This window comes from Trachypithecus francoisi, unplaced genomic scaffold, assembly GCF_009764315.1.
Source record: "Trachypithecus francoisi isolate TF-2019V2 unplaced genomic scaffold, Tfra_2.0 Lachesis_group4, whole genome shotgun sequence".
Classification (NCBI taxonomy): Eukaryota; Metazoa; Chordata; class Mammalia; order Primates; family Cercopithecidae; genus Trachypithecus; species Trachypithecus francoisi.
Window position 1 is genome coordinate 88,183,435 of NW_022681469.1, and position 27,989 is coordinate 88,211,423.

The 27,989-nt window shown below is 38.9% G+C and overlaps 2 long non-coding RNA genes across 2 annotated transcripts in view; one reads left to right on the plus strand and one right to left on the minus strand.

Annotated features, from left to right (window-relative positions):
* Positions 1–27,989, plus strand: part of LOC117073184 — a 106,873-nt gene that overhangs the window by 59,572 nt on the left and 19,312 nt on the right. The gene's annotated exons all lie outside the window — the stretch shown is intronic.
* Positions 27,699–27,989, minus strand: part of LOC117073185 — a 39,545-nt gene continuing 39,254 nt past the window's right edge. Inside the window, exon 4 of the long non-coding RNA XR_004433151.1 lies at positions 27,699–27,798. This is a non-coding gene — a long non-coding RNA (uncharacterized LOC117073185). The remainder of the gene's footprint in view (positions 27,799–27,989) is intronic.

Genomic DNA, 27,989 nt, shown 5'->3' on the forward strand with positions numbered 1-27,989 from the left:
GCATTTCAAATTCTTATCTGTCCCTTGCTTAATATTTCATAATGATTCCTCTTATTCTTCTGATATGCATTATCAGTGATTTTCTCTTTTATCTTATCTTTTGCAAGTATAGTATTTCTTTCAATGCAGCCTATGTTTAAGAATATGTGGCTAATGAAGAACCAAAATGTATTAAAAGCTTAGTTGCCTATTCACTGCCACAATATGCAGTTCCAAAAAAAAAAAGAGAGAGAAAGAAAAGAGAGATCAAATGTAATAATGGCAATGGTCAGAAACTAGAAACAATTATATCTCTTTATTTTCCAAGCAGTTATTGCACTCAAATTACAGTACCCTACTTTCCAAGTGACTTTTCTTAATACTTCTAATAAAGCCTAGAGCACCCCCTCAAACAAATATGTTTAGATACATACGCACACATGATGAACCCGATTGAACAATGAAGGGAGGTTCAGTTATCTCAAAAACATTTAAAAATATTAATTACCTGCAGATAGGACAGTGAAAATGTTTAACAATCAGTCTGGCATTGACTTAGACCAATCAGAACAGTGGCTGGCTGTACCTGCTGATATGGCTTTACTGGAGTGTGCAACCCTGGTCATCTAGATAGGGTAACATTTGTTGCACTCTTGGACAGTAAAATGCAAAATCAAATGATAATTTGTGTCCATGTGTAAGTATTTTATTTTCCTTGTTGTAATAAAGTGAATCATATATTTTCTAAAAAAAAAAAAAAAAAAAAAAAGAAATGCAATTCAAGTGTTTGGTTTTTTGTTGATTATTTTGCACATCTAAGCTTCTTGACTGGAATTCATACCATCTTCATAAACATTTGCAATTTTCAAGGTACCAAGATATTAATATATCTTTATACTTAAAGTCAAACTTTAATTTTGGAGACATTTTATCCATAAGAGCCTAAATCTTTTACATTGATTAAAGAGAAAACGTGGGCCAGGTGCAGTGGTTCACATCTGTAATCCCAGCAGTTTGGGAGGCCAAGGTGGGGGTGGATCACTTGAGGTCAGGAGTTTGAGACTAGTCTGGCTAACATAGTGAAACCCCATCTCTACTAAAAATACAAAAATTAGCAAGGCATGGTGGCATGTGCCTATGAACCCAGCTGCTCAGTAGGCTAAGACACTAGAATCACTTGAACCTAGGAGGCTGAGACTGCAGTGAGTCAAGATCACACCACTGCACTCCAGCCTGGGCGACAGAGTGAGACTCCATCAAAAAAAGAAAGAAAAACAGAAAGAGAGAAAGAGAAAACGCCCATTTGAAATGGTGTTCTTTTATCTTGACACAGTTACCTGTGGAATTTTTGGGTATCTATTCCTTTATTTAAAAAAGAATTTCAACAGAAATAAACCATACCTTTACTAGACTCTCAAGTTGTTAGATTTTTTTTTTTTTTGAGACAGAGTCTCGTTCTCTTACCCAGACTGGAGTGCAGTGGCATAGTCTTGGTTCACTGCAACCTCTGCCTCCTGGGTTCAAACGATTCTCATGCCTCAGCCTCCTAGTAGCTGGGATTCCAGGCTTGCACTACCACACCCAGCTAATTTTTGTATTTTTAGTAGAGATGGGATTTCCCATGTTGGCCAGGCTGGTTTCGAACTCCTGACGTCAAGTGATCCTCCCACCTTGGCCTCTCAAAGTGCGGGGGAATTACAGGCGTGAGCCACCGCACCAGGCTTGTTAGTTTTATTATATCACTTTGATCACTTTGTTTTCACACTGACTTCAAGCAATGTCTGAAACACATATGAAGAGACAAGATTTAATAATTTATTATGAAGAGAAAAAAATGCTTTATGAAGAAGTAATGCCTCCATTAAGACTCTTACTTTTTTGTTTGTCCTTGCTTTTACTTTTAATTGATACTTTTACAATCTTTATTGATACTTTTATAATCTTTATTGAAGGATTTAACCTTGTTTAAAGTTGGCAAAAGATTAACTCAATTACAAATCTCATGGAAACAATTTAACCATTATTCTCTAATTTAGAGGCATTGATTAAAATTGTTTTCAACAAGGAAGGACAAAGAGGATCCTTAAAATGTCTTACAGCTTAGAACTTTATGATGTCAACTCACACTTCATATTGTCTTTCGACCTTAATTCTCCAGCATGTTTATATAGCACTTGGCGGCTGTCGGTCCGCCAGTGCTGGGGAAGTCAGGCTTCTCTGACAAACAGCCAAAGAACTTGAAACAGACTGTAGAAAGTCCATTCCTGCCAGGACAATGCAAGCTGTTTAGGGACCATCTAACTGTTCTGCTAGTTTTTTTGCCATACTTGGTAGTCCCAGTAATCTGGCTAGCTTCAGAAGTTAAGCAAAACAAAATACAACTGCGCACAGCCACACCCGAGGGTGACTCTGTCTCCAAATACCATACAAGTCCATGACTGAAGCACTTGAAAGGCTTGTATCCCTGCAGATGAAATCTTTGTAAGATTGAGTCTTTAAAGACAACCCTTACGCACATAAATATTGTCATTTACAGCACCGTTTCAGTGCTATTTTGCCTTTCCAATTATAAAGGTGGCTAATGCACATGATAATTACAGTTCCTTAAAATTTATTCACTCTTGAGCAGATCAGCTCAGAAATGTTGGCACAGTTTCAGGGTTCCTGCTTGCCAAACACCCTTTGATCCAGTGAAATCATCGTATGATTCAAAACAAGGCCTACAGCCTTTCAAGAATTTACATCTTAAATCCTCATCTTCGTCGCTAACCCCCCCCCCCCAAAGTTCGATCTAAAAACAGAGTTTTCCTTATCAGTGACAAAGAAATAAAGTTTTTCCCTGTGGGATTCATAATATGCTTTCTTTTTTTTCTCTTCATTTACTCATCATTTGAACTAACTTACATTGAGTGCTTCTTATGTACTAGAGACTGTGACCTGCCCTGCAGTTATGGAACTAAACTACCTCCCCTAAACTCCATAAGGCAGAGACAGTCAGTTAAGCAGACAATTGCTTTGTAGTGCTTTAAGTAAGAGCAGGATCAAAGGTAAACAGAGGTAGGACCCAAAGCCTTTTGGTGAGGGCCAAAAAGATTCCAAGTAGAGGTGAATGCTGAGCACAGCATTGAGGATAATAGCAGCAGGCAGATGACAAAAGCAAGTAAGTTGGGTGTTCAAGAGACAGAAGAAATAGTAGGTGCACCCAGATCTGGCAGTGAGAGAAAACATGACCAGTTTTACAGAAAATTAAAAATGCTTTGCTTGTCTTGAAAGACCTCCATGGAGTAGCTAGAAAAGAGGAGGGATGGATAAGCACACCAAGATTTTAAGTCACCATGTTTTGCCCTCCAAAGAAGTTTGAATTTTATTCTAAAGTCAACGTGGTCCCTTAGAAGAATTTTGAGCAAAGATGTGACTTGACCAGTTTGGGGTCTTAAATAGATAACTCTGAGGAACTGTAGAAGAAAGTTAAAGACAAAATATTTAGCATAGAATGACCACGTTTCAATTCACATTATGGAGCATTGAGAAGCTATCTGGCACTGAAAACAGTGCTGGACAAAAAGCTCAGAGGTTGTTCCATTACTTCTGTCGATCAGGACTATAATAAAGAAAGAAAAACTGAGGAGAAGGATAAAGGGAATGAAAGAAAGAAAAATAGGGGGAATGGAGAGCCAGAGGGAGAAGAGAAAAAAGGAAAAAACTGTAGAGGTGATTAGAAGTAAAGCTTGTGTACATCATAGGTCTCCAATCAGAGATGAAAGAGGGCCAGGGAGGACATAAGATATTCACACGACATTCTATTTCTCCAAAAAATAAATCATTCTTTTATTCACCTTAATATCCCAACAATGTTGCAAGTTATTCATTCTCATCTAACCTGTTCTCAAAATAATACAATGATATTTGAGAAATTTCTTCATACCTTCCATGATTATGATTGAATACCATATCAAATTGATTTGATCAAAAACCCCCTGATGGCTCTCTTTCTGTCACACGTGTCTTAAATCTACCAACAACTATTATCAGCTCTCGCCTCAAATTATGTCCAGGGTCCAAACATTTCTCACCATCTTCATTACTACCTTGGTCCAAGACACCATCGTCTTTTACCTGGACAATTTCAAAACTTCCTGACTCTTACCTGCTTCCACCCTGTAGGCATCACTCCTTTGTTCATCATCCTCCAGTGGCTTTCCATCATCTTATCATAATCTACACACTGTGAGTGATCTTATCCCTTGCTACCTATTTGTCCCCATCTCCTCCTCCTGTCCCCTCTTCTCACTCTTATCCAGCTACGTTGGGCTTCCTTTTGTCTCAGATGTACAGTTATCCCAAGGGCTGGGCACAGTGACTCATGCCTAATTCCAGCACTTTGGGAGGCCAAGGTGGGCAGATCACTTGAAGTCAGGAGTTCGAGACCAGCCTGACCAACATGGTGAAACCCCGTCTCTACTAAAAATACAACAATTAGTCAGGTGTCATTGCAGGCACCTGTAATCCCAGCTGCTCAGGAGGCTGAGGCATGAGAATCACTTGAACCCAGAAGGTGGAGGTTGCAGTGAGCCTAGATTGCACCATTGCACTCCAGCCTGGGCAACAGAGCAAGACCATCTCAAAAAACAAACAAACAAACAACCAAAAATAGTTATTCCAGGGCTTCTGCATTAGCAGCATCACTCTGCTCAAAACATCCCTCCCTTGGATAACTGTTGTCCAAATGTCACTATATCTGAACGGTTTTCATGAAGCCATCTTAAATTAAAATAGCACACCTCACCATTCACATTTTTCTTTGTTCCCTTTGTTTTTGTCTCTTCTCACCCCACACCCTCTACCAGATGTAAACTCTTGAAGGAGGGACTTTAGTTTGTTTAGTGTTGGTTCCCACATGACGAAGAATTTATCTGGGACAAAGTTGGTGCTCAATATTTTTTGACTAAATTGATAAGCAAATGGATGAATGGAATTGTCCCCTGAACAGCACTTCTTTTTTGCTTGATGTTCCTAAGTAACCATTTCCCTTCACTTTGCAAACAGAAATTCAAACATTGCCTGAATCCTAAAGGGTAAACATCTTTAGTATGGAGATGAAAACGGCAGTTATTCCACAGTGGTTTTAGGCTAAAGGTTAGTAAACTGAACCAGAACTTAAAATGTTTTTAGGATTTCCAAATCATCTGGAAGGAGCCAAAGTTCTATTCCCATGAAAATGGTAACTTTTCAAAGGAAATAACATTTTTGAGATGGGACAATTCAGAAATGCTTAAGGACAAAGTAAATTTAAAGATCATCCTTATATGCTAAGAGATAACAACTGCTATGTAGGTGCATCATTGATAATTTTGTTGACATGATATTGAATTGATAGTTTCATTAGGAAGAGTGTTTAAATAAAATCTTGGCAATATTTACTCTTTCTATCCATTATTTTTATTCATGTATTCCATATATATATATATTTTTTTTTTGAGACAGAGTCTTGCTCTGTTGCCCAGGCTGGAGTGCAATGGTGTGATCTCAGCTCACTGCAATCTCCACCTCCTGGGTTCAAGTGAGTCCCCTGCCTCAGCCTCCCAAGTAGCTGGGATTACAGGCACCCGCCATGATGCCCAGCTAATTTTTGTGTTTTTGCAGAGACGGGGTTTCACCATGTTTGTCAGGCTGGTCTCGAACTCATGATCTCAGGTGATCTGCCTGCCTCGACCTTCCGAAGTGCTAGGATTACAGGCGTGAGCCACCATACCCAGCCTATTCCATTTATTTTTGCCCTTGAATCAAATTTCATAGTTTTCTTTATATCTATACATCTTAAGTTTAATCATAGCTATTTTATGTTGTAGCCTGCTGCTGAAATCAGATGTTCTTACATTACATATTCCAAATGTTTGTTGAACTGCTTTTGAATTCAATAATTGATTTTGTGCTGACCACAGTAATAATACTTTTTAATACTTTTTCAGTTTTCTCAATGTTTTGTGGTAATCCCATCATGTGTCAATAATAATAACTTTGTTCCTTCCTTTTCAATATTTATATTTTTGTTTCTCTCATATATTGTTATTTATCCCTTTGGTTAAAGTTTTCCACCAATATTAAAACATAGCAGTAATAATGGGTTATCTTACATTGTTCCTGACTTAACTTGGAATGATTCTAGTATTTCATTTAAACTTTGATGTCATCGTTGTGTTTCAAATAGACATCTTTTAATTATCTCTCTTCCTTTGATAATTTAAATTACACCTAAGCAAAGATCTTTGTGTATAAATATTTGTATTTCTTATTTTCTTTAAAATGGATGCAATGATGCTTGATACATGGGGCCAAACTGTTTTCAGTGCTTGCTGTACACATATACCTGCAGTGTGTAAGTCCCACTCTTATCAGCATTTAGCATTGCCAATGTGAAAACATCCCAGAATTTTAGTTGATAAAAATTTGGGGGCTTGGTGAGGTGGCTCAGGCCTGTAATCTCAGCACTTTTGGAGGATGAGGAGGGAGGATTGCTTGAGCCTAGGACTTCAAAACCAGCCTGGGCAACATACTGACACCATATTTCTACAAAATCATACCGAAATTAGCTGGACACAGCCTGTAGTCACAGCTAAACAGGAGGCTGACATGGGAGGATCAACTGAGCCTGGGAGGTTGAGGCTGCAGTGAGCCATGATCACTCCACTGCACTCCTGCCTGGGTAACACAGTGAGACATTGTCTCAATAAATAAATAAATGAATAAATAACTTTAATGCCATATGTTTAAATTTTCATTTATTTTCTCATTATTGTATTTGGTTAGTTTTTCACTTACTGATTAGCTATTTGCATTTCCTCTGCCAATTCACTATGTTTTTAATTTCACAGTTTGATTTCTCTGTGAGTTCTAAAAACTTAATAGAGAATTACTTCTTGATTATTGTATGTGCTCATTTTAGCACATTTGTGAATAATGCCAAACTGTTCTTCAGAAATATCAAAAGAGACAGTCTTCAGCCACATGTGAAAGTGCTCATTTCTTTCAACCACCCCAACACTGAGAATAGTATTTTTTAACTGACTTGCCAATTGAATAGGTGAAGAGTACATATGTTAAATATTTAATTTTCATCTCGGAGATTGTTAATGAGTGGGATCGTTTTTCATGTTTATCATGAGTTTTTTTCTTTCTTTATTTGCCTCTTCATCTTTAAATCATATTTACTTTATTCTTTCTGTGGATGTTTAGTGTTGGTTTTATCATAAATAGAAAATAATTTTTCAGTTGGATTTGCTGCTTAATTATGCTTATAAAATTTTTTGTTGGTTTGTTATATTGAGCATGCTGGTGCCCACCCCTAGTCCTCCAGTCCAGTGTCATCTCTTACTCCAGCCACTGCTGTAATGTTCAGCTTCCTTCTGGCTTTGCCTGGTTTCAGTTGGGTGCAGTCTGAGTGCATCTGCTTAAGCCCCCTGTCCCAAGTCTCCTGCTTTCTGCTCTGGGGTTTCTCTCACCCCACAGTGGGATATCTCCCAAAACTCACTTGTACTCATTGGTGCAACCTGAAAATATGGAGGAGTCAATATCCTTTGGTCTCTGCCATCATTGACTATTAAGGCCTGGGAACAATGGAGCTTCTTCTTTATTTCTTCAAGTGGACCTTCTGAGTCTTCTCAGAACATCCTTAGGGCTAGAGTAACCTGACGCACAGAGGGTGGCCAACTGAACAATGCATCCTTTTGTTAACTTTTTCTGCTAGCCTATCTCCCTCCTTCCGTGACTCATTCCTGCTGTCTGGGATCATATTTCTAAATAAACTACTCACACATAAACCTTTGTCTTAGACTTTGCTTTGAGGCTTAGTTGTGTACGCTTTTTACATATAAGGTTTGTCTATGTCTCTGTGTGGGCATGGGTATGTATGATCACATATCTAAATCGTGCATTTTATGGTTTCTGACTATAGTTTCATGGGTATAAGGCTTTCTCTGTCACCAGGGTCAGATAAATATGTATGTCCATTTTAATTATTTTGGTATAGAGTACAAGGTCATGATCTGTTTTGTTATATTTCCCAAATGATTAAGCAAACCTTAAAATAAAGCCTACTGAACATCTAGCCTTTTCTCACTGATTTTTGTCAGCTAACATTTCAGTTTCAGGAGAATTACAGATTTACAAGAGACTAATCTCCTTTTTCCTACTCTTCTTCACACGTATTATGATTATGATTTAATTAGCCAAATACATATAAATGTAAAGATCCACAGTAGAGGAGCAGATGCTTTTTCTTGGTTTACTAACTGGACTTAACAGAGACTGGTGACACTCCATATAGAGGCCTGTCGCAGCAGAGTAAATAGCCAAACACTGGCATTGTCATAAATCTTAAATAGTTGGGGTTATATCCTAATTCCAGCATAACCAGCATCAACAATGTAATTGCTTCCAATTATGAGTATTTTTAGGGGACAGAAAATGATCTAGTTTTTTTTTTTTTTAATTTAGAAAAAAATTAAGCCAACCTACTTACCAGCAAGGTGACAGCCACATGAGGATGGGGTATAGAAAACAGACAGTACACTAGTGTGCATGATTGGTGTCACTGCCTTAATCTTCCCAACATCTCAATAAATGAATAAATAAACCTGTTGCCCCACAATCCTGAACTAAATATTTACGTGTACAGATGGCTGTTTCCGGCCTTCATATCTGTGTCACTGAACTTTCAACCCACTCCTGTGATGGTACTACCAGAGATTACTGAGGCTTTTAAAACATGTTTTAACACTGAACAGAACACATTAGAGAAATGGGAATCAAAACCACAATGCGATGCCACCTCACACCAGTTAGAATGGCGATCATTAAAAAGTCAGGAAACAAGAGATGCTGGAGAGGATGTGGAGAAATAGGAACGCTTTTACACTGTTGGTGAAGAGTGTAAATTAGTTCAATCATTTGGAAGACAGTGTGGTGATTCCTCAAAGATCTGGAACCAGAAATACCTTTTGAGCCAGCAATCCCATTACTGGGTATATACCCAAAGGATATTAAATCATTCTACAATAAAGACACATGCACATGTATGTTTATTGCTGCACTATTTACAACAGCAGAGATTTGGAACCAACCCAAATGCCCATCAACGATAGACTGGATAAAGAAAATGTGGCACATATACACCATGGAATACTATGCAGCCATAGAAAAGAATGAGTTCATGTCCTTTGCAGGGACATGGATGAAGCTGGAAACCATCATTCTCAGCCAACTAATACAAGAACAGAAAACCAAACAGCGCATATTCTCACTTATAAGTGGGAGTTGAACAATGAGAACACATGGACACAGTGAGGGGAACATCACCCACCAGGGCCTGTCAGGTGGTGGGGGGCAAGGGGAAGGAGAGCATTAGGACAAATAACTAGTGCATGCAGGGCTTAAAAACTAGATGATGGGGCTGGGCACAGTGGCTCATGCCTGTAATCCCAGGACTTTGGGAGGCCGAGGAAGGCAGATCACCTGAGGTCAAGAGTTCGAGACCAGCCTGGCCAACGTGGTGAAAACCTGTCTCTATGAAAAATACAAAATTAGCTGGGCGTGGGGGTGCATGCCTGTAATCCCAGCTACTGGGGAGGATGAGGCAGGATAATCGCTTGAATCCCGGAGGCAGAGGTTGCAGTGAGCCAAGATTGTGCCACTGCACTCCAGACTGAGAGACAGGACGAGACTCTGCCTCAAACAAAACAAAACAAAACAAAACCTAGACGACAGGTTGATGGGTGCAGCAAACCACCATGGCACATGTATACCTATGTAACAAACCTACATGTTCTGCCCATGTACCCAAGAACTTAAAGTAAAATTTAAAAAAAAAAAGGAAAAAGAAAAACAAACAAACAAACAAACAAACAAACAAAAACACTGGACAGAACAAATCCTTTCTCAGTATTTTCCTTTTTCAAAAATGTGTTGTCTCTTTTTGTTTACTGATCATTCTTGTTGAACTTTAAAATGACATTGTCAGGTTTACCCCAAAAGGTGGTAGACAAAGAGATGCACCCCCAGATGCCACATCAAGGAAGGACTTGTTGCCCAGCTGCTGGAAGCACATGGACAACTTCCAGCTGTTGACTCCTTCAAGGTCATGCACTTCTGATGTCACTTCCCTCGGGTAACTGGGCAACGTGGTGATAAAGAGAATCGTTATTTCAGCAGACCTGGGATAACTCTGGTGGGAAACACCGCTCGTGAGCTCCTTGCTGGTTTGGCCGAGGCTTTGTTGAGTCTGCATCTCATCTTCACTTCTCATTCCCCTCAATCCTATGACTTTCCCCTTCTTTTCTCAGATGTCAATCTTTAATCAATGTCTTATATCCTAAATTCCATCTCGACCTCTTTCTTTGAAGAATTCAAACTGTGACAAATTTAATTAAAATAGTGCCAAACCTATCTATTTAAAAATTTACTTTCTTTTAATACTTAGTTTTTCCATTTAGAAATATAGTGTCTCTACAATGTACCAGAATCTCTGAGACACATTTAAAGCAGTGTGTAGAGGGAAATTTATAGCATTAAATGCCCACAAGAGAAAGCAGGAAAGATCTAACATCGACACCCTAGCACCACAATTAAAAGAGCTAGAGAAGCAAGAGCAAACACACTCAAAAGCTAGCAGAAGGCAAGAAATAACTAAGATCAGAGCAGAACTGAAGGAGATAGAGACACAAAAAACCCTTAAAACATCAATGAATCCAGGAGCTGGTTTTTTGAAAAGATCAACAAAATTGATAGATCACAAGCAAGACTAATAAAGAAGAAAAGAGAGAAGAATCAAATAGACACAATAAAAAATGATAAAGGGGATATTTCCACAGATCCCACAGAAATACAAACTACCATCAGAGAATATTATAAACACCTCTATGCAAATAAACTAGAAAATCTAGAAGAAATGGATAAATTCCTGGACACATACACCCTCCCAAGACTAAACCACGAAAAAGCTGAATCTCTGAATAGACTAATAACAGGCTCTGACATTGAGGCAATAATTAAGAGGCTGCCAACCAAAAAAAGTCCAGGACCAGACGGATTCACGCTGAATTCTACCAGAGGTACAAAGAGGAGCTGGTACCATTCCTTCTGAAACTATTCCAATCAATAGAAAAAGATGGAATCCTCCCTAACGCATTTTACGAGGCCAACATCATCCTGATACCAAAGCCTGGCAGAGACACAACAATAACAACAAAAAAAAAAAAAAAGAGAGAGAGAGAATTTTAGACCAGTCACCCTGATGAACATCAATGCAAAAATCCTCAATAAAATACTGGCAAACCGAATCCAGCAGCACATCAAAAAGCTTATCCACCATGATCAAGTTGGCTTCACCCCTGGGATGCAAGGCTGGTTCAACATATGCTAATCAATAAATGTAATCCATCACATAAACAGAATCAACGACAAAAACCACATTATTATCTCAATAGATGCAGAAAAAGCCTTTGACAAAATTCAACAGCTCTTCATGCCAAAAACTCTCAATAAACTAGGTATTGATGGAATGTATCTCAAAATAATAAGAGCTATTTATGACAAACCCACAGCCCATATCATACTGAATGGGCAAAAACTGGAAACACTCCCTTTGAAAACCAGAACAAGACAAGGATGCCCTCTCTCACCACTCCTATTCAACATAGTGTTGGCAGTGCTGCCTAGGGCAATCAGGCAAGAGAAAGAAATCAAGGGTATGCAGTTAGGAAAAGAAGAAGTCAAATTGTCCCTGTTTGCAGATGACATTATTGTATATTTAGAAAACCCCATCGTCTCAGCCCAAAATCTCCTTCAGCTGATAAACAGCTTCAGCAAAGTCTCAGGATACAATATCAATGTGCAAAAATCACGAGCATTCCTATACACCATTAACAGACAAACAGAGAGCCAAATCATGAGTGAACTTCCATTCACAATTGCTACAAAGAGAATAAAATACCTAGGAATCCAACTTGCAGGGGATGTGAAGGAACTCTTAGAGGAGAACTATAAACTACTGCTCAAAGAAATAAAAGAGGACACAAACAAACAGAATAATATTCCATGCTCATGGATAGGAAGAATCAATATCGTGAAAATGGCCATACTGCCCAAAGTAATTTATAGATTCAATGCCATCCCCATCAAGCCACCAATGACTTTCTTCACAGAATTGGAAAAAACTACTTTAAAGTTCATATGGAACCAAAAAAGAGACCGCATTACCAAGACAATCCTAAGCAAAAAGAACAAAGCTGGAGGCATCACGCTACCTGACTTCAAACTATACTACAAGGCTACAGTAACCAAAACAGCATGGTACTGGTACCAAAACAGAGATATAGACCAATGGAACAGAACAGAGGCCTCAGAAATAACATCAGACATCTACAACCATCTGATCTTTGACAAACCTGACAAAAAAAAAGAAATGTGGAAAGCATTCCCTATTTAACAAATGGTGCTGGGAACACTGGCTAATCATACGTAGAAAGCTGAAACTGGATCCTTTCCTACACCTTACACAAAAATTAATTCAACATGGATTAAAGACTTTAATGTTAGACCTAGAACCATAAAAACCCAGAAGAAAACCTAGGCAATATCATTCAGGACATAGACATGGGCAAGGACTCATGACTAAAACATCAAAAGCAATGGAAACAGACAGGGCGGAGCAAGATGGCCGAATAGGAGCAGCTCCAGTCTCCAATTCCCAGCGCGAGCGACACAGAAGACCGGTGATTTCTGCGTTTTCAACTGAGGTACTGGGGTCATCTCGCTAGGGAGTGCCGGACAATCGGTGCTGGTCAGCTGCTGCAGCCTGACCAGCGTGAGCTGAAGCAGGGCGAGGCATCGCCTCACCTGGAAGCGCAAGGGGGAAAGGAATCCCTTTTTCCTAGCCAGGGGAACTGAGACACACAACACCTGGAAAATCGGGTAACTCCCACCCCAATACTGCGCTTTAAGGAAACAGGCACACCAGGAGAATATATCCCACACCTGGCCGGGAGGGTCCCACGACCACGGAGCCTCCCTCACTGCTAACACAGCCGTCTGCGGCGATCTATCCGCAAGGCAGCAGCGAGGCTGGGGGAGGGGCGCCCGCCATTGCTGAGGCTTAAGTAGGTAAACAAAGTCGCTGGGAAGCTCGAACTGGGTGGAGCTCACAGCAGCTCAAGGAAGCCTGCCTGTCTCTGTAGACTCTACCGCTGCAGACAGCGCACAGCTGCAGCCCATTAGGGGAAAGAGCGGGGGCGGTGCAGACGCGAACGACTCTGTCTGACAGCTTTGGGGAGAGCCGTGGATCTCCTAACGCGGAGGTTGAGATCCGAGAACGGACAGACTGCCTGCTCAGGTGGGTCCCTGACCCCTGAGTAGCCTAGCTGGGAGACATCCCCCACTAGGGGCAGTCTGACACCCCACACCTCACAGGGTGGCGTCACCCCTGAGAGGAAACTTCCAAAGAAAGAATCAGACAGGTACACTCGCTGTTCAGCAATATTCTATCTTCGGCAACCTCTGCTGCTGATACCCAGGCAAACAGGGTCTGGAGTGGACCTCAAGCAATCTCCAACAGACCAACAGACAGTCCTTCTGACTGTCAGACGGAAAACTATCAAACAGGAAGGACACCTATACCAAAACCCCATCAGTACGTCACCATCATCAAAGTCCAGAGACAGATAAAACCACAAAGATGGGGAAGAAGCAGGGCAGAAAAGCTGGAAATTCAAAAAATAAGAGCGCATCTCCCCTGCAAAGGAGCGCAGCCCATCGCCAGCAACGGATCAAAGCTGGTCAGAGAATGACTTTGACGAGATGAGAGAAGAAGGCTTCACTCCATCAAACCTCTCAGAGCTAAAGGAGGAATTACGTACCCAGCGCAAAGAAACTAAAAATCTTGAAAAAAAAGTGGAAGAATTGACAGCTAGATTAATTAATGCAGAGAAGATCATAAACGAAATGACAGAGATGAAAACCATGACACGAGAAATACGTGACAAATGCACAAGCTTCAGTAACCGACTCGATCAACTGGAAGAAAGAGTATCAGCGATTGAGGATCAAATGAATGAAATGAAGCGAGAAGAGAAACCAAAAGAAAAAGAAGAAAAAGAAATGAACAAAGCCTGCAAGAAGTATGGGATTATGTAAAAAGACCAAATCTACGTCTGATTGGGGTGCCTGAAAGTGAGGGGGAAAATGGAACCAAGTTGGAAAACACTCTTCAGGATATCATCCAGGAGAACTTCCCCAACCTAGTAGGGCAGGCCAACATTGAAATTCAGGAAATACAGAGAACGCCACAAAGATACTCTCCAGAAGAGCAACTCCAAGACACATAATTGCCAGATTCACCAAAGTTGAAATGAAGGAAAAAATCTTAAGGGCAGCCAGAGAGAAAGGTCGGGTTACCCACAAAGGGAAGCCCATCAGACTAACAGCAGACCTCTCGGCAGAAACTCTACAAGCCAGAAGAGAGTGGGGGCCAATATTCAACGTTCTTAAAGAAAAGAATTTTCAACCCAGAATTTCATATCCAGCCAAACTAAGTTTCATCAGTGAAGGAGAAATAAAATCCTTTACAGATAAGCAAATGCTTAGAGATTTTGTCACCACCAGGCCTGCCTTACAAGAGACCCTGAAGGAAGCACTAAACATGGAAAGGAACAAGCGGTACCAGCCATTGCAAAAACATGCCAAAATGTAAAGACCATCGAGGCTAGGAAGAAACTGCATCAACTAACGAGCAAAATAACCAGTTAATATCATAATGACAGGATCAAGTTCACACATAACAATATTAACCTTAAATGTCAATGGACTAAATGCTCCAATTAAAAGACACAGACTGGCAAACTGGATCAAGAGTCAAGACCCATCAGTCTGCTGTATTCAGGAGACCCATCTCACATGCAGAGACATACATAGGCTCAAAATAAAGGGATGGAGGAAGATCTACCAAGCAAATGGAGAACAAAAAAAAGCAGGGGTTGCAATCCTAGTCTCTGATAAAATAGACTTTAAACCATCAAAGATCAAAAGAGACAAAGAAGGCCATTACATAATGGTAAAGGGATCAATTCAACAGGAAGAGCTAACTATCCTAAATATATATGCACCTAATACAGGAGCACCAAATTCATAAAGCAAGTCCTTAGAGACTTACAAAGAGGCTTAGACTCCCATACAATAATAATGGGAGACTTCAACACTCCACTGTCAACATTAGACAGATCAACGAGACAGAAAGTTAACAAGGATATCCAGGAATTGAACTCATCTCTGCACCAAGCAGACCTAATAGACATCTATAGAACTCTCCACCCCAAATCAACAGAATATACATTCTTCTCAGCACCACATCGCACTTATTCCAAATTGACCACATAATTGGAAGTAAAGCACTCCTTAGCAAATGTCAAAGAACAGAAATTATAACAAACTGTCTCTCAGACCACAGTGCAATCAAACTAGAACTCAGGACTAAGAAACTCAATCAAAACCGCTCAACTACATGGAAACTGAACAACCTGCTCCTGAATGACTACTGGGTACATAACGAAATGAAGGCAGAAATAAAGATGTTCTTTGAAACCAATGAGAACAAAGATACAACATACCAGAATCTCTGGGACACATTTAAAGCAATGTGTAGAGGGAAATTTATAGCACTAAATGCCCACAAGAGAAAGCTGGAAAGATCTAAAATGGACACTCTAACATCACAGTTAAAAGAACTGGAGAAGCAAGAGCAAACACATTCAAAAGCTAGCAGAAGGCAAGAAATAACTAAGATCAGAGCAGAACTGAAGGAGATAGAGACAGAAAAAACCCTCCAAAAAACCAATGAATCCAGGAGTTGGTTTTTTTGAAAAAATCAACAAAATTGACAGACCGCTAACAAGACCAATAAAGAAGAAAAGAGAGAAGAATCAAATAGATGCAATAAAAATGATAAAGGGGATATCACCACGGACCCCACAGAAATACAAACTACCATCAGAGAATACTATAAAAACCTCTACGCAAATCAACTAGAAAATCTAGAAGAAATGGATAATTTCCTGGACACTTGCACTCTTCCAGGACTAAACCAAGAAGAAGTTGAATCCCTGAATAGACCAATAGCAGGCTCTGAAATTCACGCAATAATTAATAGCCTACCAACCAAAAAAAGTCCAGGACCAGATGGATTCACAGCTGAATTCTACCAGAGGTACAAGGAGGAGCTGGTACCATTCCTTCTGAAACTATTCCAATCAACAGAAAAAGAGGGAATCCTCCCTAACTCATTTTATGAGGCCAACATCATCCTGATACCAAAGCCTGGCAGAGATACAACAAAAAAGAGAATTTTAGACGATATCCCTGATGAACATCGATGCAAAAATCCTCAATAAAATACTGGCAAACCGGATTCAGCAGCACATCAAAAAGCTTATCCACCATGATCAAGTGGGCTTCATCCCTGGGATGCAAGGCTGGTTCAACATTCGCAAATCAATAAACGTAATCCAGCATATAAACAGAACCAAAGACAAGAACCACATGATTATCTCAATAGATGCAGAAAAGGCTTTTGACAAAATTCAACAGCCCTTTATGCTAAAAACGCTCAATAAATTGGTATTGATGGAACGTACCTCAAAATAATAAGAGCTATTTATGACAAACCCACAGCTAATATCATACTGAATGGGCAAAAACTGGAAAAATTCCCTTTGAAAACTGGCACAAGACAGGGATGCCCTCTCTCACCACTCCTATTCAACATAGTGTTGGAAGTTCTGGCTAGGGCAATCAGGCAAGAGAAAGAAATCAAGGGTATCCAGTTAGGAAAAGAAGAAGTCAAATTGTCCCTGTTTGCAGATGACATGATTGTATATTTAGAAAACCCCATTGTCTCAGCCCAAAATCTGCTTAAGCTGATAAGCAACTTCAGCAAAGTCTCAGGATACAAAATTAATGTGCAAAAATCACAAGCATTCTTATACACCAGTAACAGACAAGCAGAGAGCCAAATCAGGAATCAACTTCCATTCACAATTGCTTCAAAGAGAATCAAATACCTAGGAATCCAGCTTACAAGGGATGTAAAGGACCTCTTCAAGGAGAACTACAAACCACTGCTCAGTGAAATCAAAGAGGACACAAACAAATGGAAGAACATACCATGCTCATGGATAGGAAGAATCAATATCGTGAAAATGGCCATACTGCCCAAGGTGATTTATAGATTCAATGCCATCCCCATCAAGCTACCAATGACTTTCTTCACAGAATTGGAAAAAACGGCTTTAAGTTCATATGGAACCAAAAAAGAGCCCGCATTGCCAAGACAATCCTAAGTCAAAAGGACAAAGCTGGAGGCGTCACGCTACCTGACTTCAAACTATACTACAAGGCTACAGTAACCAAAACAGCATGGTACTGGTACCACAACAGAGATATAGACCAATGGAACAGAACAGAGTCCTCAGAAATAATACCACACATCTACAGCCATCTGATCTTTGACAAACCTGAGAGAAACAAGAAATGGGGAAAGGATTCCCTATTTAATAAATGGTGCTGGGAAAATTGGCTAGCCATAAGTAGAAAGCTGAAACTGGATCCTTTCCTTACCCCTTATACGAAAATTAATTCAAGATGGATTAGAGACTTAAATGTTAGACCTAATACCATAAAAACCCTAGAAGAAAACTAGGTAGTACCATTCAGGACATAGGCATGGGCAAGGACTTCATGTCTAAAACACCAAAAGCAACGGCAGCAAAAGCAAAAATTGACACATGGGATCTAATTAAACTAAAGAGCTTTTGCACAGCCAAAGAAACTACCATCAGAGTGAACAGGCAACCTACAGAATGGGAAAAATTTTTGCAACCTACTCATCTGACAAAGGGCTAATATCCAGAATCTACCAAGAACTCAAACAAATATACAAGAAAAAACAAACAACCCCATCAAAAAGTGGGGAAAGGATATGAACAGACATTTCTCAAAAGAAGACATCCATACAGCCAACAGACACATGAAAAAATGCTCATCATCACTGGCCATCAGAGAAATGCAAATCAAAACCACAATGAGATACCATCTCACACCAGTTAGAATGGCAATCATTAAGAAGTCAGGAAACAACAGGTGTTGGAGAGGATGTGGAGAAATAGGAACACTTTTACACTGTTGGTGGGATTGTAAACTAGTTCAACCATTATGGAAAACAGTATGGCGATTCCTCAAGGATCTAGAACTAGATGTACCATATGACCCAGCCATCCCACTACTGGGTATATACCCAAAGGATTATAATTACTCTACTACAAAGACACATGCACACGTTTGTTTATTGCGGCACTATTCACAATAGCAAAGACTTGGAATCAACCCAAATGTCCATCTGTGACAGACTGGATTAAGAAAATGTGGCACATATACACCATGGAATACTATGCAGCCATCAAAAAGGATGAGTTTGCGTCCTTTGTAGGGACATGGATGCAGCTGGAAACCATCATTCTTAGCAAACTATCACAAGAAGAGAAAACCAAACACCGCATGTTCTCACTCATAGGTGGGAACTGAACAATGAGATCACTTGGACTCGGGAAGGGGAACATCACACACTGGGGCCTATCATGGGGAGGGGGGAGGAGGGAGGGATTGCATTGGGGAGTTATACATGATATAAACGTCATGCACATGTACCCTAGAACTTAAAGTATAATAAAAAAAAAAAAAAAAAAGCAATGGAAACAAACCAAAATAGACAAACAGAATCTAATTAAACTAAAGAGCTTCCACATGGCAAAAGAAACTACCATCAGAGTGAACAGGCAACCTACAGAATGGAAAAATTTTTGCAACCTACTCATCTGACAAAGGGCTAATATCCAGAATCTACAAAGAACTCAAACAAATATACAAGAAAAAAGCAAACAACCCCATCAAAAAGTGGGGAAAGGATATGAACAGACATTTCTCAAAAGAAGACATTCATACAGCCAACAGACACATGAAAAAATGCTCATCATCACTGGCCATCAGAGAAATGCAAATCAAAACCACAATGAGATACCATCTCACACCAGTTAGAATGGCAATCATTAAGAAGTCAGGAAAAACAGGTGTTGGAGAGGATGTGGAGAAATAGGAACACTTTTACACTGTTGGTGGGATTGTAAACTAGTTCAACCATTATGGAAAACAGTATGGCGATTCCTCAAGGATCTAGAACTAGATGTACCATATGACCCAGCCATCCCACTACTGGGTATATACCCAAAGGATTATAAATTACTCTACTACAAAGACACATGCACACGTTTGTTTATTGCGGCACTATTCACAATAGCAAAGACTTGGAATCAACCCAAATGTCCATCTGTGACAGACTGGATTAAGAAAATGTGGCACATATACACCATGGAATACTATGCAGCCATCAAAAAGGATGAGTTTGCGTCCTTTGTAGGGACATGGATGCAGCTGGAAACCATCATTCTTAGCAAACTATCACAAGAAGAGAAACCAAACACCGCATGTTCTCACTCATAGGTGGGAACTGAACAATGAGATCACTTGGACTCGGGAAGGGGAACATCACACACTGGGGCCTATCATGGGGAGGGGGAGGAGGGAGGGATTGCATTGGGGAGTTATACATGATATAAACGTCATGCACATGTACCCTAGAACTTAAAGTATAATAAAAAAAAAAAAAAAAAAAGCAATGGAAACAAAAACCAAAATAGACAAACAGAATCTAATTAAACTAAAGAGCTTCCACATGGCAAAAGAAACTACCATCAGAGTGAACAGGCAACCTACAGAATGGGAGAAAAGTTTTGCAATCTATTCGTCTGACAAAGGGCTAATATCCAGAACCTACAAAGAACTCAAACAAATTTACAAGAAAAAAACAAACAACCCCATCAAAAAGTGGGCAAAGGATATGAACAGAGACTTCTCAAAAGAAGACATCTATGCAGCCAACAGACACATGAAAAAATGCCCATCATCACTGATCATCAGAGAAATGCAAATCAATACCACAATGAGATACCATCTCACACCAGTTAGAATGACAGTCATTAAAAAGTCAGGAAACAACAAATGCTGGAGAGGATATGGAGAAATAGGAACACTTTTACACTGTTGGTGGGAGTGTAAATTTCTTCAACCATTGTGGACGACAGTGTGGTGATTCCTCAAGGATCTAGAACTAGAATTACCATTTGATCCAGCAATCCCATTACTGGGTATATACCCAAAGGATATTAAATCATGCTACTATAAAGACACATGCACACATATGTTTATTGTGGCACTATTCACAATAGCAAAGACTTGGAACCAACTCAAATGTCCATCAATGATAGATCAGATAAAGAAAATGTGGCACATATACACCATGGAATACTATACAGCCATAAAAAGGATGAGTTCATGTCTTTGCAGGGACATGGATGAAGCTGGAAACCATCATTCTCAGCAAACTATCACAAGGACAGAAAATCAAACACTGCATGTTCTCATAGGTGGTAACTGACAGTGAGATCACTTGGACACAGAGCGGGGAACATCACACACTTCTGGGCCTGTTGGGAGGTGGGGGGCTGGGTGAGGGATAGCATTAGGAGAAATATCTAATACAAATGATGAGTTGATGGGTGCAGCAAACCAACAAGGCACATGTATACCTATGTATCAAACCTGTACATTACACACATGTACCCTAGAACTTAAAGTATAATTAAAAAAGGAAAAAAAAAAAAAAGAAATACAATGTCTCTAAATTTATTCATCTTCTTACACATTTCTTAGCAAACCTTGCTTTATGTAAGTTTTACAGATTTGTTTGTTTATTTGTTTTTGAAACAGTCTTGCTCTGTCACCCAGGCTGTAGTGCAGTGGCATAATCTTGGCTCTCTGCATTCTCTGCCTCCCAGGCTCCCAGGTTCAAGTGATTCTGGTGCCTCAGCCTCCGGAGTAGCTGAGATTACAGGCGCCCGCCATCAGGTCTGGCTAATTTTTTTTTTTTGGTTAGAGATGAGGTTTCACCATGTTGACCAGGCTGGTCTAGAACTCCTAGCCTCAAGTGATCCACCCACCTCGGTCTCCCAACGTGCTGGGATTGGCCGGGCTCGGTGGCTCACACCTGTAATCCCAGCACTTTGGGAGGCCGAGGCGGGCGGATCACAAGGTCAGGAGATCGAGACCATCCTGGCTAACACAGTGGAACCCCGTCTCTACTAAAACATACACACACAAAAAATTAGGCGGGTGTGATGGCGGGCGCCTGTAGTCCCAGCTACTCGGGAGGCTGAGGCAGGAGAATGGTGTGAACTCGGGAGGCAGAGCTTGCAGTGAGCCCAGATCGCGTCACTGCACTCCAGCCTGAGCGACAGAGCGAGACTCCGTCTCAAAAAAAAAAAGTGTTGGAATTACAGACATGAGCCACCATGCCTGGCTGGTTTACAGATTTTTAAGAGCTTTCCTGGTTTTCTTATATTGGTTGTTATTGGTTTCTCCGTTATAAATAGAACTCTTTCATCATGTCATCTATGTGATCCATAATGTTATGTAATAAAACATATTTTAACAGTAACTTCAGCGAATACACTTACAAAACACACTTATTTAAAATATTGTTTACATTTTTAATCAAACTTTCTCTTTTTCTCTATTATAACTTTTACCTGACATAATGAAATTACAAACCTCATATATGAAAGAGATTTCATTCCAGCTTTCTACATTCTGACAGCAATTTCAATAATAATAGCAACAATCTATTGAGTACTTCTAATGTACTAGGCGACAGCACATAAATGCTCTGGTGATATTATCTATAATCCTAGCAGCCATCCTGCAAGGTTGCATTGTAAACAACACTTTTCAAAGAATGTGTGCACCTTACCCATTATCAACAGCTAGCAGGTTATTGAACCAGGAGTCAAACCTACGGGAAAAAAATCTAAAGACACTTTTCACAGGCAACATAACCAAACTGAGCTTTCCCAAGTTCTCTTTCACTTTTGTCACAGATATCACACACCCACACAGACACACACACACACACACACACACACATCTCACGTGTAATTTCTGACTGCATATTCTTTGTACACCATTCAAACAAAAAGAAGCTTATGGACTCAAAAGTTAAATTCCACCTTCATCTTACTCCCTTCCAATACTTTTCCTTCTCCAGGGGCAGCAACTATGAATAATTTTTATAGAACCTGTAAAGAAAGTCAAATTCGGCCAGGTGCGGTGGCTCAAGCCTGTAATCCCAGCACTTTGGGAGGCCGAGACGGGCGGATCACGAGGTCAGGAGATCGAGACCATCCTGGCTAACACAGTGAAACCCCGTCTCTACTAAAAAATACAAAAAACTAGCCGGGCGTGGTGGCGGGCGCTTGTAGTCCCAGCTACTCGGGAGGCTGAGGCAGGAGAATGGCGTAAACCCGGGAGGCGGAGCTTGCAGTGAGCTGAGATCCGGCCACTGCACTCCAGCCTGGGCAACAGAGCGAGACTCCGTCTCAAAAAAAAAAAAGAAAGTCAAATTCATTCTCTTTAAGCTCTATATTGTATCTCACAATGTATCTGTGCTATCATTTATTTAATTAGTACCCTAATGGATATTTGGATTGTATGTCGTTTTTAACAATAGTGAAACTTTGTAACTTTTCTTAACTAAAAAACCTACTTTCAGTATTTTAATTATAAAAATAATATATTGCTCACTGAGTTGGCGAAAATAAATACTGAACCAAATAAAAGAGGCTGTGAGTTTGCTTTCGCCAAATTTGTTTCTGACTCTTTAAACACACTTTGTATTTAGTAGGAAATTCTCAGAGTTTCTAGGCATGAGGAATTGCAGAGCATTCCCAATTATGTATCCTATTGGTTAAATCATTAGGAATGGAGAATATAGAGGTACAATATACGTGATCACACTGACATTTTGCTTGGTAGTCTTTTTTATAGCCCAAATTATTTAAATCCCAAAACAAAATATATTTATTGTAGAAAAATAGAAAAGGCAAATAAGTAAAATACTTTAAATCACTAAATAACTACTGTTAAAATTTTGGCTAGAGACCTTTTAAGAAATCTTATACATTATGTATAGATACACGAATCATTTACATATCCTATGTAAGATCACGTAATTTGTATTAACTATTTTTTAACTTTCTTTACTCAATAATATGTCTTGAGATCTTTGTGCAAGTCATGATTAATTTAAGTGGAAAATGAAACCTTGTGTTCTCTTTTTCAAGAAAACTGGGATGCCACTTCTATAGGTGATAAAAGTACAAGCAGAGTGGAAAGTTTAAGCTAATGATTCTCATTCTTTTATTTTTTCCCATCTCTGTGTAAACACTTCAGCCTAGCCTTAAGCCTCCATATCCTTACTTGTATTAAAATTGGACTCTACCATAACTGTACTTCATTTTAATGGACATCCAACTTTTATTTGCCACAAACTCCATCAAATCATGTTTCTTCTTATGTATGGTCTCTAGCATATATTTGCATACTCTTTAGCAATTTGTTGATTTGTCAAACATTTCAGTATCTTGCGACTGCTTTCTAAAAGCCTGTAAGGTTTCTTTAGTAGTAGTGATGACTTGAAACTTCTATGTCAGAAGTTGTTCCAAACTTAATCACTCCTCTAATTGTCTAATTTTAGTGCAAATTAAAGAGAGCCATAAATCATTTTTCTCAACTCAAAATTTCCACCTGTGGTTACACACAGCTTGCCTTGTACAGTTGTGCATGCAGTACACTGAACAAGTCTAGGGGTTATCATTTATACTGCAGAGATAGATAGATACATACATATATACGCATACATACATACATCTCTCCAGTAGATAGCAAAGAAATGCCTCGGTGTAATAAAAGCAGGTTCTTATGACAATTTTCAAACAGATGATAAGGGGCACATTTTTGTAATTTGCATGCTAACAGATTGAGGAGATTAGTTGTAGTGAGCAGATCTCACACTATCCGGGAAAGGATAGTTTAGCTTTATGATCAGAAGTCTGAGAAAGAAGTATATTTGCTGTGTATCACACCCTTTTATTTTGATTGTACTCTGCCTCATTTTGTTGCAGTTGTTTGCAGTCTCCACCACATATGGGACTGCAGCAACCTCAATGCTAAACATATAATATTCTCCTTCAGGGGGCTTGAGTGCCAGCCAGGTGGTCCTGAAGGCCAGAACTGGACTAGGCAAGGTCTTGATACCTCAGGAAATTGGGGTGCCAAAACCAAGCAGAGTTGAAGCAAATTATTTTGTAAGAAAGGTCTTTAACTATTATAATTCATACTAATACACATACAGACACACACACATATATATATACATGCATGCATGTATGTATATATATAAACAAAATATTCTCATCTTACATGAATTTATTTCACTGCAAAATTAACTAATCTTGACCACATTTTTGTCCCTAAAGACATTCTATCTTGGGAATTTAATGGTTTAGAATGAAGGTTTAGCTATATGCAATGCAAAACCAGAATCACAACGACTTGTTTAAGATTAATTTTTATTCTCCTGACTTGAATAACACAATCTGAATCGTAGACATTACTTGTGCTAACATATCGTTGAACTTAAAATTTAGTTACGTTAAAAAAAAAAAAAAATCTAGCCCCACAGCCACAGCTAGCTGTAAGAATGTCTGGAAAATGTAGTCTTTGATCTGGGCCACCATGAACCAAGCTGAATATTTTATTGCTAAGGACAAAGGGAAGAATGGGTGAACTCTGCCCCAGGCTATGCTCAATAACCTCATGATTCAGTCCAGAAGAAAACCCTAACAACCACTTTTCTAGTGGAAGCTTCTTGCTTTTTTCCTTAAAATAGTTGATCTAATCCTTTTATAACACTTCTTAAAATTGAATTGAAAACGCAAGTAGCTCAAAATGGGAAATCAAGTTTTGTGAAGTTTCTTTACCTGAATCTATTAGCTATCATGACTTGGGCCAACGTATTCATTAGAATGGTCTAAGAGTCATTCATTCGAACAAATATTTATTGAGCAATAAGTTGCTTACATGGATTCTGAAAAACATATCAGAAAAAAGTAACAAAGAAGACTCTCAGTATTCATTTATCTATACATAAAATTTCATCCAAATCATCTGAATTAATAAATATTAAGGAAGAAATAGAAGCCAATTTACCAATGTTATTTATATCATGAAAACAATTATGTATTTTTGACTTGTGTAATTTAAATTTTCTTATAAGATTCAGAATATAAGGCCTTTACTTTTACAAACAAAAATAAAACAAAAAAGATAGATGAATATATGAACAATCTTATAGCCAGGAAATTTTTCACGTAAGTTATTTGGATAACATATCTGATAAAGTGAAACATGTTTTTCGTGAAAAATAAACCTGTCTTTAAAGATAGAGAACAACAAGCATAATACAAAGTTAAAATAGAAGAAATAAAGAGTTTGAAAATGAACTTCAGAAATTCATAACACACTGTTTATCATAGGGAGTTTATACATTCACCCCCAGTTATTTGAGGAAAGGCCTTTCTTGATATTAGTTGGACTCATCAGTGTGCATTGAAGGTGAATATTGATGACAGATCACAAGAAAAAGTTCTTGGGAACTGAGTGACAAAGTATAGCTGTCTACAACATTCACTTTATAGGCTTAAGCTTTTGTGAATTTTGCTGATAGGCATTTTAAAATTCTGGATCATGATAATACAACATGCTGTATCAGAGGACTTTTGTCCTGAGGCTCTTCATGCCTAACAGGACAACGACAAATTAATATATACTATATATTTCTTTCACTTAGTCTCATGAAGCCTGTACATATTTCTTTAAGCAGAATAAATACGTGCATTTTCTGACACTAGCATTTACTCTTTGGGAAAGAAATACGCAGACAGTAAATATATGTCTTTCTTGGTTAAAGATGAAATCTTCCAAGGCATACCCCAACCAGACTGTGCTGAATGTGATAATTTGAACAGAGTATATCCGCCCCCATTCCTTACTGCCCATTTGCATATAACATTTACTGACCCATGAGCACAGCATTCCAGTAAACCCACAATGTACGGGAGTTCAGTGAGGCTCAAAGCAAGTACAAAGTAAACGTGTAATGTCTGTTACTGAGTAAATAGGATGGCAGTGGGGGACGCTGACACTTTCCTTTTTAAACCAGAAGTTACTTCCAACAGAGAAAACAATACCATGTCTGTCTAAGAAACACAAACAAGCATTTCATATCTTTTCTTCCTGTGTTACCAACCACTTACACTGAAAATGATGACACAGAAGGAAGTGGAAAGACTGGGCAAGTCTAGCTACTTTTCTTTTTGGTTCTTCCTTTCTCACCAGTATGCCAAAAGCAGAGTGTTGGCAGAATGAGCATATATCAAGATGTGAAATGAAAGCAGTTGGGTTAGTTTTGTACAGTGTTTAGACTCTGTTTGTAAGAACAAAATGCATATGCACATACAAGCTGTAATCTATGAATTGTGGTAATTTCTGTAATTCTGCGTATAATTAAATGTTTTTATATTTCTATTTAAAACTGACATATCATCTGTAAAAGTGATATAAAGATAAATGATAAAATTCATACTCAAATTTTTTTATTTAAAAATTCATTAATTTAAAATTTTTCTTTACTTAGAACAACATGAAATGGCAAGGGAAAAAAAGACTCATGAAAAGTTGAGAAAGGCTGCAGAAAAAAGGAAAGAGCTTTATATTATAGTACCTTCGATGGAAGTATTTTACTTGAACGAGTGAACTGATATTTTCATTTTGCACTGGGCCCCACAGTGTATGTAGTTCTTGTGTGAGCTCCACTGTCTCTGTCACTCCGCAGCCTCTACGATATGACTTAGACATTGTCCTTTTTATGTCATTGCTAAGTCTGACTCTCTGTCCCTCCTACCCCCAGGATTTATGAGTCACCTGGTTCCTTTGACAAATTCCTTTTCTGCTTAATCTAGCTGGGGCGGGTTCTATTTTTTGCAGTTAAGCACACCGATCAATAATAAAAATAATAACTAAAATTTATAGATTATTACTGTATGCTAGTACATATTCCCATAATGGTGAAGTATACACTATTTATAGACAAGAAAACCTAGGGTTAAAATCAAATAAATTGTCTGAGTTGACTAGCTAATGCATCCAGGGCCAGGATTCAAACCCTAGAAATCTAACTCCAATTCTGTGTGGAGTCGTGTTTATGTTAATATTTGTCCTCCTAAACATTGTTGATCCCTATGGCAAGAATTTTACTATGTTCTAAATAGGCACAGTGCCACCTAAACAAATAGCCATTATTACAATCATTATTTTACACAAATAGCCAATATTACAATCATTACATTATTACAAGACAGTAAATGTTTAAGTATTGTTGCTGAAAACATAATTCTTAGGGAAGATACAATAAACTGTCTTTTCTGAGAACCACTTTGGTGGTGACAGAGAATGTTCAATGGCTTTTACATTTTGGGGAGTTGTTATCCCTGGGTTTCATTTCCCCGGATTGTAGCTTTCTGAATTTTACAAGATTTTGCCAGCACATGATAACGTTGATTAGAAAAGGCAGATAAAGTGAGAAAGTTAGATAGCTTGAAATAGGAATACTCACCTTTTTTTTTTGTTTATCAGAGGTGCTAAAATATCTTTCCCAACAAGTCTTTTTCATGCTGCGTGTGCTATGGTTGCCCTATGGAAGTTCACACAGATATCCTGGCAGGATAAACATTTTGCAATTACAACTGATTCTTGAGAGTTCTTCACAAATAAATGAGATTTTTTTTTTTTTTTTGAGATTGATGGAATGTGGGAGCTTGAACAATACTTACCTATACTAAGTGTATCATTTTGCCATGAGTCCCTCACTCTGTGAAAATTAAATCATTCTGACTTAGGGACGCATG